The following is a 17270-nucleotide window of genomic DNA, read 5'->3' on the forward strand; positions in this document are numbered from 1 at the left end:
TTAAAACAACTAAAGAGGCTTTTACTTGACAGGAAATGAACTGCTTGCACAAAAGGGGGCAGTACTAAATTTACATCTCCTGGAAAAGAAAACCAAAGGCTTAAATCATGGCAATGAACTTAAAAGTTACAAAGAACCCTGAATTTAAACAGGATGAGGTGAATTCAAGAATAACACTGAGGTACAGGGTACTTAGAAGTTTTGCTTTGGTGAGGTATGGGTGGGATAGCTTCAGCCCTCACTACCTCTGTTGCCTTGTTCCATGATTCCAAATAAATCATTGAACTAATAAATCATTGCAGCACTCATAACTAATTAGGAATGACTATTCTAATCCATGGAAGACACTCTCATATATGGCTGGAATGTACATTGTTGATGCAAGAGTATTCTATCTTCTTAGCACTTTAAATGCTCTGGGTCAATAAAAATGAAAAAGTACAAAATCAGTTAAAGGCACTTGGATTGCTTTCAGAGTGCTTTCATAGGCTCAATTTTAAGTTCCCTTGCTGGTGGGTTTGAAGGCAGGGGGCTCATAAAATCCACTGGGTGGCCTTCCCACCACTTACCTGCTCACCCTGACCTCTCTGAAATTTTATGAGGGAGAGAGAGGCAGTGGGTGGCCTGCCCACGCTTGGACCTATCCCACCCCCAGCAGTTTTTATCTGTAGCAGAGTTAGGCCCATGCCATATGGGAAGCCCACTGACTTTTTCTACATGGGCTGGTGTCTGGCAAGTTGTGAGGGGGCTTCCTTTGTGGGTCCCCTGTGTCCATCGGAGACATCTCCCTCAAAGTCATACTCCCCCTTGATCTTCCCCTCATAGCCTCTCAAACCCCAGCCCCCATCCCCCTCACTGGGCTTGCCAAGCTGACCACAAAATAATGTTTCTTCCTAACTTGAGAGCCATTGCTTTTTTGCTGATAGGCTTTACTGAATAGGGTGACTACAGCAGATGCTTTACCCAGTGGCCCATAAACATTCCTTCAGAGTGCTATCTATGAATAATAGGATCCTGAATTAAATGCATTCATGAGGTTTTCACCTGAATCAGGCAGCTGCCTCAGCTGCTGCTGTGCCTGTGGAAGGAAGATAACAAAGTGACAAATAACCAACAGTATATCTACCACTCTGATTTTAACTTAGGTACTGCCTGATTTCCGCTGGGAGGAGGGAGCTGAAATCCCTCTTATATGCCTTACACATCAGACTGCTTCAATAGATCTCAGGTTCACTCATTAATTAAATCGGTTTGCTTCGAAAGCACATAAAATTATGTTTAAATTATATTGGTTTAAAACCAATTAATATAATGCATTTTGCTGCATAACATTGAGTAGCAACAATAAATCAAATGCATTTTTGATAAATGGTGCAACTATTCTTTTGCGTCTGCTGCTGTGTTACATTTACCATTGTTTCCTCTGCTCCAAACAAATGACTGCAAACCATCACTTTCAAGGCAATCTTTAATGACTACTATTTAACTTTTTTAAAACATTCTAACCACTCAACCCATAAAGTTCGTCTATTGCAATACTTTGGGCTAGATACAATGGTTTATCGTGGTTCCTGCTCCACACCACACTAGCCCCCCACCCCGCCCCGACACCTGACACCCGTCCACAATCCCGATGGCTGCCCCCCAGCAATTTAGTGCTGAGAGCAGCATTAACTGCTACAAGGCAAGGCTTCCATCCCTTTCTCAGTTCAGGTGGTCTGTTGTGGGGGCCTCGGGGATTGGGGGCGTGGCACGGGGGGGGTGGGGGTTTAAGGGGAGCAAAGGAGGTCCCCTTCCCAATCTTGCCTGACACTAGCCCGTGCAGCTAAAGTTGCTGGGATTCTCACACGGTATGGGCCTCCGCCTACCAATGGTAAAGTTTCAAACAGGTCAGGGGATGGCAGGAAGGCCACCCATTGGATTTTAGGTGGCCCCCTGGGGGGATAGCAGGGGAGTGTGAAATTCAGCTTTTGATTCATGTGCAGATTTTTTGATATCAATTACAATTTGTTTTTACATAACATAAAATAATCACCTTATGTTTGTGTTTCATTCAAAGCAACTCTACCAGTATTGCCAGTGACAACTGTAAATCTGATTCCAATTTCAAACATCAACAGCTTTACATTCAACCATCTCCATTCAACAATTCTTTTATAAAAACGTAGGGACATTAATTTTATAAATATGCCCATTGAGTTCTATACAAGTTATTCAAAGTATTTAACAGCAAAACAGCCAGGAAATTTCTTTCTGGAATTATTCTATGCAGTCACATAATTTAACCATTTGTTGTGCTGCTAACAGAATGAAACATAGAGCAGGATTTTTCAGTCACATGCGGGGGCAGGCCTGACACGCCGATGCGTCAAATGACGCACGATGACTTCGGGCGTGCGTCCCAACGTCATCATGCTGTCTCGAGTCGGGTGCACGTCCGCCAATATTTAAATGGCCTGTTAACGCTGCCCGCTCCCGCCAAGCCCACCCAACGCCTGAAAAATTTAGGCCATAAATTCTGACTTTCTGATATCAGTTGCATTGACACTCCAAGGAGAGCAGCAGTTGAAAGAATTACCCAGTTTAAGGTGTTTAACATATTTAAGTAGCAAGTGTAAAGTATTCATTACTAAACGTTACTCTGTTTAGAATTAAGCCAAGATTACCCTGCTGTTAATAACTAGGATTGATTTTAGTGCCTGTGGCAAAATCCTCCCGTGCAGTTTTTGATCTTAATTGTGTTATTCAGAAAGCATTCTAATGCATTGCATCCAATTATATATTAATTCTATAGAACAAGCATGAGTGGCCTGTGTATCAGCACTAATCTGCCATTATCATTCCTCCTTTTAAAAGCTTAAGAATTCTGAACATCTTAGATATTCTTTCTCTGGACAATGTATGTTATTTTTTTAAAACAAATTTGTCTTTAAACAATGATTGCACGTATTATGTCACTGGTATTCTGTGTGAAGGAAATTAATTAACATTCAACCTGCTTACTCAGCCAAGGCTCATCAACTCCTTCAAACTATACAATATTATTATCAACAAATATTTAAATAAAAAGACAAAGATAAAACAAAAATACATAGCTTAATTAGTTGACTTGAATTTCAGCCAACAGGGAAAACAAGAATACAAAGGAATCAAGAATGGGCATCAGTTCAACCTGAATTGAAAGTAGACTGGAAGAAGTACAAACTGCAAGAAAATCACTGGAATGCAATTCAGTAAATATCATGCTTGACTCAAAACAAAGGACTGTGTTACCAAACTACAAGGGTACAGGATTGATTCTGGACAAGTATTTGTTCTCCGTGACAACAGTTGTGCTCCTTCATTTTGAAGAATCTGGAGATACTTTCAGGTAACCAAACATGCAATAATCCAAAAGTTGGTTAAATTCTGATTTAGCACAGTGTCTCTGCCAGGCTTTAAGTGATCTCAACTGGGGCTAAGCTAGGCAAGAGGAAAATAAAAGAGGATCTCTTTATGTGACTAACCCACATCCATTCAGGCTGAATGTTAAATTTGTGCTGCCTGCTGATTTCCATCGTTTCTGCGTACAGCCAAGATGATCTGGGCTCTTCATTGGCTGCATGCATCAGCAAGGGACCTGATACTATGGATGGTTCATGCTACTTAAAGTACCTGCACCTCTTGAACGGGTGGGTGGTGCATTGTGGCTGCTAGGAGTGGTGTCAGGAAATAAGTTATTTTGAAAGTTTTTTTTTTATGATTGCTCAATCCGATAATGTGTGCACCAAAATTTTCTAACAATGTCTTGGAGGCCTTGAAACAGTAGTGAAGTTCAAGTAGAAATTTAACAATCTGACAAAAGTTGTCAAGATGAGAGAGTTCAATCTTCAAATGGCATATCCTACCAACTGCACCACTAGCCTCATCCACTGCCCAATTCACTACACCACCTCACCCACCTACCAACAACATCAATCAAGCAGTATTCAACTCTTCAGTTCTTATATTTTGCCTCATATTCATACAGAGCATTTGTGCAAACCTGTCATCCATAATTCACAGCTCTCAGACAATGGCAACAATTCTATCAGGGCAGCCTCATCATCCAAACATAGTACAGGACACTCACTGACACACTTCATTCTTTCTTACAGGATAAAGTGGTGTATAACAGAAGGCAGCAGGAAAGAGCTGGAGTAGGACAAACATGCCTGCACGTTTTAACCCACAGTGCTGGCCATCATGGGAAGTGTCATCACGGAGGTCATGACCACTGGTGGCAATGAACGAATTGAGGGTGAGAGCATCCTCATACCTAATCCCACCTCTCTTTCCACTTTTCCTTCATCTCAAATTTTCTTGACTTTTAAGCTGCAGATGGTGTCAGCATGCATTTTTGCTTTTACCGCTCACGTTCCAACCCTTGTCCTTTTTTCATTTCAGATACCTGACAGCTGGAACCTTCCCAGAGGAAAAGGAAGATGACAATGAAGGTGATGATCACTCAGCCACCAGTTCAAGTGCTGACACCCCATGTGCAGAAATTAAGGTAAAGGAGTGAAATAGTGAAATAATAGGCACAGGTGTGCAAGAATCAGGACAAAGCAAGGTAGTGCAAGAGTCAGCTCTCCGAACGGCAAGATTGCACACTGGTCCTGCTGCAGAAAAAACAGATGATGTCTTTGATGGGCCTGGCTCCAAAAGTAGGCCCATCAGCTTTCACAACCAAATGCTTGGTAAACAGGAAAACCCACCAATAAAGCCTGTGCATAATGTCAAGGAATATGGAGAAACGCAGCAGCAACTTGGCCCAATTTATCCTCCAGTATATTCACAACACTATCCCCAAACCTTGTCCTACACCACTCCACCAATGTACAGGATATCATACCTATATAAGATTGTGAAAATTATGGTGAATCTCTCACATAAAATGACTGTGCCTGACCCCTCCCTATCAGTTCGAAACAAACTAATCTGCCTACCTCACTGATTACATGAAAGACGTCCAATGCAAACCAAAGCTACCATATTTTACACATGCACAGACTAATTCAGTGCCTACACACCAGGGCCAGAATCTTCGGCTCGGCGAATGGGGGCGGGGCCTGCTCGCCGAGGTGATAAATGACGCAGGGTGGTGTTGGGCGTGTATCCTGACATCACCGCACGTCATTTAGATTTTCAGTTTGGCGGGCACGCAGCCGAGTCAGCTGTGCGCCCACCGAGCTGTCAAAGGCCTATTAAGGCCTGTTAAAAACTAATTAAACTAATAGACTGAGCTGCCCATCCAACCTTAAGGTTGGTGGGCAGGCAAGGAGCCCAGGTGGCCTTTGCATTTTTCATGGAACTTCATCCATGGGTAGGATGAGGTTTCATGAAGTGTTTAAAAATTGAATAAAAATTTTCAAAAGAATTCATTGAGGGGACATGTCTTAAAATTTTTTATTTTATTTTCTTTATTTAGATGTTTAAAATTTAAACCAATCTCCCTGAGGCGCCTCTGTACCTCAGGGAGATTTCTGTGATCTTTTGCGGGCATGTGCGAAAGACCGCAGGCCCCAACTCAGGGAACACCTCCCCCCAGGAGCGCTCAGCGCTTCTGGGTGCGCGTCACGCTGGCCAGGCCTTAATTGGCCTGCCCATGTAAAATGGCGGCACGGACCTGATCGGGTTCGCACCTGCCCCTGCACAACACCCCCCCGCTAAAGGGGGGAAAATTCTCCCCCGAAGTACTTATCAGCAGTGCAGTTAAAAAATTACAAAGTATTATAGGGAAGTATATGGATTTGAGTTCAACCAAATGCAGTAGGTGAGACTAATCTAATTGACAAATTGAGACCAGGTCACCAAATGCAAGCTGTTACATCTGTGAAGGGGACCTTCTGTAATAACTGAGTAGGAGATACTGCGGAAACACATAGGGCAGAATTTTGCCCTTGGCTGGGGTGCTCGGCAGGGACGACCGCCATCCGTGATCGGCACCAGACTGCGATTTTACACTGGCAGGCCAATTTTTTAAATGTAATACAACATGTCCCCTCATGACACATGAGCAGGGACATGTTATTAATTAAATTTTAAAACTTTTATTTTTTTTTGCTTTTGGAAATGTCATCCCGCCGTGGATGAGGTTTCCAAAAAAGTTCAAAAGGCCACTTGGCCTTTTTGCCTGCCCGCTGACCGTTAGGTTGAACGGGCAGCAAAAGTTTTAATTTAATTGATTATTTAATGACTTTATCAAGTCTTTTAATTGTCCTTGGGCCCACTGCCGGCTCTGGCGCATGCCCGGTGACCGAACTATGGCACGACTGTGCATTGACGTCAGCATGCTTGGCTGACGTCAATGCGCATCATTTCACGCTCGAGCAGGTTGGGCGTGCCCATCTGCCAAACGAAAATTTCTGCCCATAAGCTGCAGTTATATTAGTGGTACCATTTTCAGACCAGAAGAATACCAAGTACAGCTGGCAGACTAAATTAATAGTGCTTTATGCTGACTGGGTGGCTGCATATCTCCATTCTTTAAGTGCCTAATTTTTAACATTCAGTGAACTGTAAGAGTAGCACTTCTCTCAAATGAGTCAAAATCACAATTAAAGGGCTAGAAATTCATCAGCATTGTGGTGGCATTGCACTGCTTCCTGAATGTAGCCTGTGTGGCTTGTGGCAAAAAGCAGGCACATGCAGCTGTGTATGTACAGATTGATCCCACGCTATCCTGATGTCACACACCTAACTTAGCTGATGGAACACCAGCATTCAAAACTTTCTTTACGGAAGCCCAACCCACAAATTTATACATCATTCACCAAAGATCAAGCGTGCAGCTGCAAGATGAGACCTGAGCCTGTACAAATGAAAGGGTCACTCCACAAGTTGCAAGTGAGGTGGTTTTCATGAACTTTTTCTTATGCTGTGTTTGTTGTACTCTGTGCTTGTTTCCTGGAAGTATTTTGTGCCACTTTAGGACAGCAGCCAAGGATGACAGATGACTACGTGGCCCAGGTATGGTGGAAGTCTTTCATTGCCTCTAGGTCTGCAACAGCACCAAGGAATGGCACAGAGATGGTAGAGAGGCCATTATGAGGAGGAAAGAAAAAGCAGAAATAGAAGGAAGCAGGGAGGAGGCATCATGGACTCTGTATAACTGGACTCCACATGACAAAGTAGAATGTGGGCCTCCTCAAACAAATTCCACTACCCAATCTGGACCCACAGATAACCACCTATACATCCATTTCATGCTCATTATCACAATAATGCCTTGCCAAATGTTCAGCAATAAAAATCTTTCCAAAACATCTTTATCCAACAACATATCTAATTATACAAGCAACAATGCATTATTCACCCTTGTACATGGCTTTAGTGCCTATTGTGCAGTTACTCTTGCCTGTCCTAGTTACCCTACAGAGTGCTCCCCATAGCAGCAGCATAGTTAGCCAAAGGCTACCGATTTTTACAGGGGGAGTCCAAAGATAGCCTTATAGGGCCACCTTAGTCAATTCTGGGCCAAGGCGGCCCAGTTTTGGACTGCATTACCTTGCCATGTTTGACTGCCATTGTGACACCACAGATAATGTCATCCTGAGAGAGGACAGCAGATCTGTCCTCCATGGGGTCACTGCCACTCTCATATGGCAGCACCTCAACAGTCTTCATGATCTGCTGGTCAATATATGTCCAAGTTTTTTTTATTCATTCATGGCATGTGGGCATCACTGCAAGGTCAGCATTTATTGACCATCCCGAACTGTCCTCGAGAAGGTGCTGGTGAGCTGCCTTCTTGAACTGCTACAGTCCGTGTGTTGTAGGCACACCAACAGTACTGTTAGGGAGGGAGTTTCAGTATTTTGCCCCAGTGCCAGCAAAGGAACAGTGATATATTTCCAAGTCAAGATGGTGAGTGGCTTGGAGGAGAACTTCCAGGTGGTGGTGTTCCAATCTATCTGTTGCCTTTGTCCTTCTAGATGGTAGTGGATGTGGGTTTGGAAGGTGTTGGCTACAGAGTCCTGGTGAGTTCCTGCAGTGCATCTTGTAGATGATGCACAGCGGCAGCAATGTATTTCGGCGGTGGAAGGAGTGAATGTTTGTGGATGGGGTGCCAATCAAGCAGGTTGCTTTGCCCTGGATGATGTCCAGCTTCTTGAGCGTTTTCGAAGCTGCACTCATCCAGGCAAGTGGAGAGAATTCTCTCATACTCCTGAGTTGTGCCTTTTTGATGGTGGATAGGCTTTGGGGAGTCAGGAGATGAGTTACTTGCTGCAGGATTCCTAGCCTCTGGCCTGCTCCTGCAGTGATGTTCTGGAACTGAGATGATTGATCTCCAACAACCGCAATCATCTTCCTTTATGCTAGGTATGACTCCAACCAGCAGAGGATTTTCTCACTGATTCCCATTGACTCCAGTTTTGCTAGGACTCCTTGATGCCACACTCAGTCAAATGCTGCCTTGCTGTCAATGTCAGTCACTCCCACCTCACCTCTGAAGTTCAGCTCTTTTGTCCATGTTTGAACCAAGGCTGTATTGAGGTCAGGAGCTGAGTGGCCCTGGTGGAACCCAAACTGAATTGCAATGATGTGAGACCTGAAGGGGAACTGAGAGGTGATGGTATTCCCGTGTACCTACTAATATTACAATAGCTCTTCCATGTTGAACACCACTTGGAGAGAGCACTGAAGGTGAAAAGAGTGCAAAATGTACTCTGAGTGGGGGACTTCAATGTCCATGACCAAGAGTGATTCAGTAGCACTACCTCAGTCAGAGCTGGCCGAGTCCTAAAGGACTAGCTGCTGGACTGGGACTGTGGCAGGTGGTGAGGGAACCAACAAATGGTAGAAACATACTTGACCTGATCCTCCACAACCTGCCTGCCACAGACGCATCTGTCTATGACAGTATCAGTAGGAGTGACAATCGCATAATCCTTATGGAGACAAAGTCCTGTCTTCACTCTGAGAATACACTCCATCGTGTTGTGTGGCACTATCACTGTGCTAAATTCAATAGACTTCAAACACTTCTGGCAACTCAAGAATGGGCAACTATGAGGCACTGTGGATAATTAGTAGCATCAGAATTGTACTCAACCACAATCTGTAACCTCATGACCCGGCATATCACCTAACATTACCACCGAGCCAAGGGATGAACTCTGGTTCACTGAAGAGTACAGGACAGCATGCCAGGAGCAGCACCAGGCATACCTAAAAATAAGGTCTCAACCTAGTGAAGCCACAACACAGTACAACTTACGTGCCAAACAGCATAAGCAGTGCAAAAGATAAGGCTGAAGCATTCCCAACAATCTTCAGCCAGGACTGCTAACTAGGTGATCCATCTCAACATCCTCCAGAGGTCCCCAGCTTCACAGATGTGTCTTCAACCAATTTGATTCACTCCATGTGGTATCAGCAAACAGCTGAAGGCACTGGATACTGCAAACGCAATGGGCCCTGACAGTATTCCAGCAATAGTGCTGAAGACTTGTGCTCCAGAACATGCCGTGCCCCTTGCCAAGCTATTCCATTACAGCTACAACACTGGCATCTACCTGGCTATGTGGAAAATTGCCCAGATATGTCCTGTACATAAAAAGCAAGACAAATCCAACCTCACCAATTATCCCCATCAGTCTAATCTCCATCATCAGTAAAGTGATGAAAGGGGTCATCAATAGTGCTATCAAGCAGCACTTGCTTGGCAATAAACCTGCTCACTGACACTCAGTTTGGGTTGCGCCAGGTTCACTCAACTCCTGACCTCATTACAGCCTTGGTTCAAACATGGTCAAAAAAGCTGAACTCCCGAGTGAAAGTGACTGCCCTTGACATTAAGGCAGCAATTTTCCCAGTGTGGCGTCAAGGACCCCTAGCAAAACTGGAGTCAATGGGAATCAGGGGAAAATCTCTCCACTGGTTGAAGTCTTACCTAGTGCAAAAGATGGTTGTGGTTGTTGGAGGTCAATCATCTCAGTTCCAAGTCATCACTGCAGGAGTTCCTCAGGGTAATGTCTTCGACCCAACCATCATACAAATATAGAAACTAGGAACAGGAATATATCGCTCGACCCTTCAAGCCTGCTCCACCATTCAATAGGATCATGGCTGATCCTCTATCTCAATGCCATATTCCCACTTTCTCTCCATACCCCATGATGCCCCTAATATCCAAAAATTTATCAATTTCTTTTTTGAATATACTCAGTGACCAGGCCTCCACAGCCTTATGTGGTAGAGAATTCCACAGGTTGACCACCCTCTGAGTGAAGAAATATTTCCTTATCTCAGTCCTAAATGGCCTGCCCGTATCCTGAGACTGTGGCCCCTGGTTCTAGACTCCCCAACCAGGGCAAACATCCTCCCTGCATCTAGTCTGTTTAGCCCTGTTAGAATTTTATATGTTTCAATCAGATCCTCTCTCATTCTTCTAAACTCCAGTGAATATAGGCCTAGTCAAACAAATCTCTCCTCATACGACAATCCTGCCATCCCCGGTATCAGCCTAGTGAACCTTCACTGTGCTCCCTCTATGGCAAGTATATCCTTTCTTAGCTAGGGAGATCAAAACTGCATGTAATACTCCAGGTGTGGTCTCACCAAGGCCCTGCCTATCTTCAGCTGCTTCATCAATGACCTTCCTTCCATCATGAGGCCAGAAGTGGGAATGTTCACTCATGATTGCACACTGTTCAGCACCATTCGTGACTCCTCAGATGCTGAAGCAGCCCATGTCCAAATGCAGCAAGAACTGGACAATAGCCAGGCTTGGGCTGACAAGTGGCAAGTAACCTTCTTGCCACATAAGTGCCAGGACACGAACATCTCCAACAAGAGAGAATCTAACCATCGCCACTTGACATTTGATGGCATTATCATCACTGAAAACCCCACTATCAACATCCTGGGGGTTAACGTTTACCAGAAACTGAACCGGACTAGCCAGATAAATACTATGGCTATAGGATCAGGTTAGAGGCCCAGAAACCTGCAGCAAACAACTCAATTCCTGATTCACCAAAGCCTGTCCACCATCTACAAGACACAAGTCACGAGTGTGGTGCAATATTCTCCACTCGTTGGATGTGTGCAGCTCCAACAACAATCAAGAAGCTTTATAGCTTCAGGAGAAAGAAGCCTGCTTGATTGACACCCCATCCACCACTTTCACATCCACTCTACCATCGACGCAGTAGCAGCAGTCTGTACCATCTAGAAGATGCACTGCAGGAACTCAACAAGGCTCCTTAGGCAACAACTTCCAAATCCATGACTGTTACCATCTAGAAGGACAGAGGCAGTAGACAGATGGAAACACCAACACCTGAAAGATCCCCTCCAAAGCACTTACCATCCTGACTTGGAAATATATTATCATTCCTTCACTGTTGCTGGGTCAAAATCCTAGAACTCCCTTCCTAACAGCACTGTGGGTATACCTACTGCATGAACTGCAACAGTTCAAGAAAGCAGCTCAGCACCACCTTCTCAAGGGCAACTGGAGATGGGGAATAAATGCTGGCCTAGCCAGTGAAGCCCAAATCCCGTGAATGAATTGAAAAAAGAATGTGGTTTGAATCCAATGGCCAGGATTTTCCAGTCCCAACAACAATGGGTGTAAAGGCGGCTGAGGGGGGATCAATGTGGCGGCAGCTGAAAAATCGGTTTCCTGCTATCATGAAATGCTGGAAGGAACCTGGACTCCCACCCATCATGGGGGTGGTCGCCATTCCTGCCAGAGTTAATCATTAAGCCATTTTGCATCCCATTAATGGGATGCAGATGAAGCCCCAATTGGAATTGACCCCCTTGTCCAATTATCCACGTCGCCAGCGGAATATCATGCTGGTCCAGAACACGTCCAGTCATGTCAGGATTCACTTGGAAGGCAGCCTGGGGCAGCTTGCTAAGAGGGGAAGATAGAGGCCTCTAGCGACCATGGAACATCATGTGCAGCAGTGGATGGATGAAGCATCTGCCATGTGGATCTCTGCAATGCTGGAATTTCCAGGATGTGGATCTTTGGGCTGCTGGAATTTCCAGGATGTTGATTTCCTCACTGCATGCAGTTGGCTGCATAGGTACTGCTGGGTGGCAATAGTGTGTGCTGGGGGTTTGGGGTGGGATTAAACGGGGAGGAGAAGAATGAGGATGTGGGGTGGATGTGTAGGCTCAGAGGGGGACAGGGGAGGTTGGGGCGGTTGGGGAAAGAGAGAGATGCTGTGGGGCTTGTGGAATGGGTGAGGTGGTTAATGGAGTTGGAAGGTGGGGATGGCCATGGTGGAGTGCACGTTGGGGAAGTGGGGAGGGGGTTTGTGAAGGTGTGAGCAGGCATGGGTGGGGTGGGAACTTAATGATTCCAAATCACAATCAAACCACATCAGATCTCATTAAAATGCAAGTGTAACCTATTTACAAAAGTGTAAGGATATTAACAATTATAGTGCAAACACATGAGAAGTCATAATCTTTCATTCCCTATCGCTTCTTCTATGTGATGCCCTGACATCAGCAGCAGGGGTGGAGGCAGCCTGCTGACCAGTGTGCCCTGTTGTCTTGGATGACATTGGTGGATATCCTCTGGGGGGCCCTGGTGTACTTTGGCTGTCTTGCCGTGGGGCAGCTGCTCCCTCTGCGGTCACATAAGACAAAGCTGAAGGGGGTCACAGGTAAGGGGAATTCTGAAGGGCCAGACGCCCTGAGAGAGATTTGAGTGCAGGCCCTAGGAGTGTCCAACAGCTGCTCCTCCTCCCTTTGGTGCCTGAGGGTCCCTGCTTGAGTCTTTGAGGAGGACTACTTCATCAGAGAGCATGCAGGGTGACCCCTCTGCCTCAATTGCCACTCTGTTAAGGGCATCTGACATCTCCGCCTGACATTTCCCCACCTCTCACAGCGTCTCCAGCATCTCGTGCAGGGCCGATCCCAGGGGCTCGTCATCCAACTTGGGTGTTGCAGATGCCTCTTACCCAGCAGTCCTCTGGGTGCCAGTGAGCTTGGCTGATCCTGCCTCCTCCTGCTCGGACATCTGTCCATGAGGTGACCACCAGAAGGTGAGACACTGCCTGAACTATATCTAGTACCCACTGATGTGTGTTTCTCTGGTCTGGTGGAGAGCATAGGCGACTGCTGTGACGCTTCTAAAGGTGCACTTTCTTCCTCCTCCCAAATGTCCTTGGTCCTGTATGGGCTGGAGGACCTCGTGGACAGGGCTCCCTCTTTAGGCCTACCCCTCTTCCTGCTGGCACCTGTAAGGGAGAGAGGAGAGAGAGCAAGTGACTGCATGAGCTGCATCCAACATGGAGAAATGCATGACCCTTAGGTTTCCATATGACTACATTATGCATGAATCCTTACTGGATGGAGGCCACCCGCTGATCTCTCCATCTGCACAGGCTCAGGCTGCCCGCTCCTTGAACTCTAAGGTTCCTCCCATCTTCTCTCTCTCTCCTGTTGTGCTGTAACTTTTCCTGCGCAAAGACTAAAGATGGGATTGGGAGCAATTGGGTTTCAGGTATCTCTCTCATGCTTCCACTCTTACAAATAACCCACTGGATTGTGTGCCATGTGATTGAGGTTGAGATGCCATGTGATCCAACTGCAGCATGTCCACAAGTGCTCTGGGGCAGCACCCTCCAGAGTAGTGAGCTCATGCATTTAGAAGGATAAGGTTCACAGAGGCAGGTCATTAGCAACGCTTGCTGGTGCCCTCAATGCCTAACTCCTCCCCCCCACTCCCCCTCCCCCAAACAGCATCTGTGCTGTGTGTGTGGAAAGGTCAGGGCCTCTCCGCCTGCAGATTAGGTGGACTGCAGTGGATCTATGAGCAATCACCTTATCAATTTAGGTACCTCTTTTATGCACGGACCACATGGATGGTCCCTTTGCCCCTGAGATTCATGTTCTCTCTCTCATTCAGTATGGTGAGTGTGAGCAGTTGCAGGTTCACTTATCCTGGTGGTGCACATGAGATCATTCATCTGTTTCTGGCACTGCAGGGCAGTCCTCCAGCAGAGGCCATGGGCACTGACCACCCTGGCGACTTGCCCTTTGCAGGGCTGGTCACATGGCTCAGCCTTTTCCTTCCAGGCTCGGGGTACAGGACAGCCCTCCTGGCCTCCACTGCATTGAGCAGCACATCAAGGAAAGTGCCACTGAATCAGGGAGGCAGAGCTCCATTGGATTGCTGGGCCACCTTCTCCTTCCATGGTGGGTTCACGACGAAGAAGTTGATATCCGGGTGCCTTTTAAATATGGCAGCCGGATATGACGGAGGGGTGAGCGTCATCCAGCCCGCCTGACATGCAATACATCAGGAAACCCCCAACTGCATTATTAATGAGCCCAGCAGTGCCCAATTTGGCGCGAATTCCCACCGGGCTCCACGGCGGGAAACACCCCCAGTTCCCATCCCCACCACGGGACTTAGGCCCAGAAGGGAAAATCTTGGTCATTGTGTTGCATGTACTAATAAAATGTCCATGTTCCCTAATTACTGTATTTGATTTACTTTATATTTCAAATATTTAATTGGGAGACAGAGGGCAGTGTAGGACTGGACTGAGAGCTAAGCAAAATTTGGACCAAGTCAGAAAAAAGTGCAGCAGGGTTTTGTATAAGTTGGAGTTCATGTAAGATAAGGGATGGGAAGCCTGCAAGCATCTGAAGACAGCAAAGGCTGGTGCAAGGAGCTCAACTGTGGAAACCCACATCAACTGACTTGGGTAGACACTCATTTCCTTCCATTATTTTCTTTCTTTTCCAGAGATTCATGATGCAGAGTACACAGCTTGTTAGCCCATCTCTTGCACCAGTTAGGGACCAGCTAAAGCAGGATCAGAATTTTAAATTTTATTTTTATTCAACAATTGACAAAGTGTAAAAAATTAATTCAGTGAAAAATGATAATAGCAGGTATTATTTACCACTTTCTAAGTAATATTTGGTTATATTGCATAAATCTAAACAAAATACAACCATTGCCGTTTCCAATCACATGATAACTTTATAGTCAGAGACCGTCCCAAAGAGGATAAGTAAATAACCCTTCATAATACCCTGAATTCTCACTTCCTAAACACTACAAGACAGATTAGTAAACAAATGGAATCTAATTGGCTTGACAGTGATACAACTATTAAACCATATTAAAGACCTGTTTTCTGAGAACATAATTTGAATTTCAAATCAAACAGCATGAGACTTCTCTATGCCACTGGTTGCGATGGATGATCTAGTGCATTTTGTGCTGTAATTAGGCAATTTGTGATGATCCAAGTACACCTTGTGCTTTACATCTCATGCTCAATATTAAAATCACTGCAGTAGCTGGAGATCAGGGCTGTGGAGGAGCGAGGGGGAGGAGGGAGAGGAAGCAGGAGAACAGGAAGGGAGGGGGAGGGGGAGGGGAGGGGGATGGGGAAAGGGAGGGGGAGAGGAGGGGAAGGGGAGCAGGAAGAGAGAGAGGGAGCGGGAGGAGGGAGCGGGAGGAGGGAGAGGGAGCAGGAGTATGGGAGGGGAGGGGGATTGGAGGTAGGGAGGGAGGGAGTGGATGGGGAGGTGGAAGAGGGAAAGTGGAAGCAGGAGGAAAGGGGGGAGGGAGAGGGAGGAGGAAGGATGGAGGAGCGAGGTGGAGGGTGGAAAGGGAGGGAGAGGGGTAGGAAGGGGAGGGAGAGGGAATGAGGGAGATGGGGAGGAGAGAGAGGAGGGAGAAAGGAGGGAGGGGGAGGAGAGAAGAGGAGGAGGGAGAGAGGAAGAGGGAGAGGGTACAGGAGTGGGGAAGGGGAGTGGGAGGAGAGTGGAGGTTGGAGGGATAGAGGGAGTGGGAGGAGAGAGGGGGAGAGGTGGGAGAGAGGAGGGTGAGTGGGGAGGGGAGGAATGTGGAAGGGGAGGGGAGGGGGTGGAGGGAGAGTGAGGTGGAGAGGAGGGAGTGGGAGAGGTGCGGAGAGGGAGGGAGAGTGCAAGACGGAGTGGGAGGGGCAGAGGGAGGTAGAAGGGGAAGGGGAGAGGGAGGGGTGAGTGAGAGGAAGTAAGGGAGAGGAAGGGGAGGAGGAGATGGGGGAGATAGTGGAGGAGGGAGAGAGAGGGAGAAAGGAGGTTGGGGGAGGGAAAGGAGTAGGGGGAGGGAAAGGACTAGGGAGGTTGGAGGGTAAGGGAAGCATAGGGGAGGAGGTAGGGAGAGGAGGTAAGGGAGGAGGTAGGGAGAGGAGGGAGAGGGAGGAGGAAGTAGGGAAGAAGGAGGGGAATAGAGAGGGGAAGAGGAAGAGGGAGAGGGGAAAGAGGGAGCGGTGGAGGGGGTGGAAGAGGAGAGGGAGGGTGAGGAGGGAGGGTGAAGGTGAGAGAGGAGGAGGGAAGAGGAGGGGGAGGGAGAAGAGGAGGAATATGGTGTGGGAGCTGGAGGAGGGAGCAGGAGGAGGGAGGGTGATGGAGGGAGGGGGAGGGTGATAGAGGGAGGGGAGGGGAGGAAGAGGGTGGGATAGGGAGCGAGAGGGAGGGAGAGGGTGAGGGTTGAGAGGGAGATGGAGAGGGAGATGGAGGTGGAGATGGAGGATGGGTGGGAGGGAGGTGGGCAAGGAAGGGAGGAGCGAGGGTGAGGAGCAGGGAAGGAGGGAGGGGAAGAGGGAAGGAAGGAGAGGGAGGCAGAGAAGGGAGAGGGAGGCAGAGGAGGGAGAGGGAGGAGGGGTGGAGGTTGGGGAAGGAGGGAGGGGCAGGAGGGAGGGAGGAAGGGAAGGAGGGAGGGCAAGAGAGGAAGGAGGAGAGGGGAAGGAGGGGAGGGAAGGAGAGGAGGGAAGGAGAGGGGAGGGAAGGAGGAGAGGGAAGCAGAGGGGAAGGGAAGTAGGGGAATGGAGGGGAAGGGAGGGGAGGGGAAGGGGGGGAAGGTGGAGGGACGAAGAGGCGAAGAAGAAGAGTGAAAGGAGGGGAGGGGAAGAAGGGGAGTGCAGGGGAAGGGAGGGGAGGGAAAGGGAGGGGAGTGCAAGGGAAGAGGGGGAGGGGAGGGGAATGGAAGTAGGGGAGGTGAGTGCAGGGGAGGGGAACAGAAGGAGGGGAGGGGAGGGGAATGGAAGGAGGGGGAGGGGAAGGAGGGGGTGGGGAAAGAGGGGAGGGGAAGGAGGGAGGGAGGAGAATGAGGGGAGGGAGAAGGAGGAGGGGAGGGAGAAGGAAGGAAGGGGAGGGAGGGAGGAGAAGGAATGGAGGGGAGGGAGAAGGACGGGAGGGGAGGGGTGGGAGGAGAAGGAGGGGAGGGTGAGGGGTAAGGGGTAGTGGGAGGATGGGAGGGGATGGGAGGGAGG

This window comes from Carcharodon carcharias, chromosome 6 (assembly GCF_017639515.1).
Source record: "Carcharodon carcharias isolate sCarCar2 chromosome 6, sCarCar2.pri, whole genome shotgun sequence".
NCBI classification, from domain to species: domain Eukaryota; kingdom Metazoa; phylum Chordata; class Chondrichthyes; order Lamniformes; family Lamnidae; genus Carcharodon; species Carcharodon carcharias.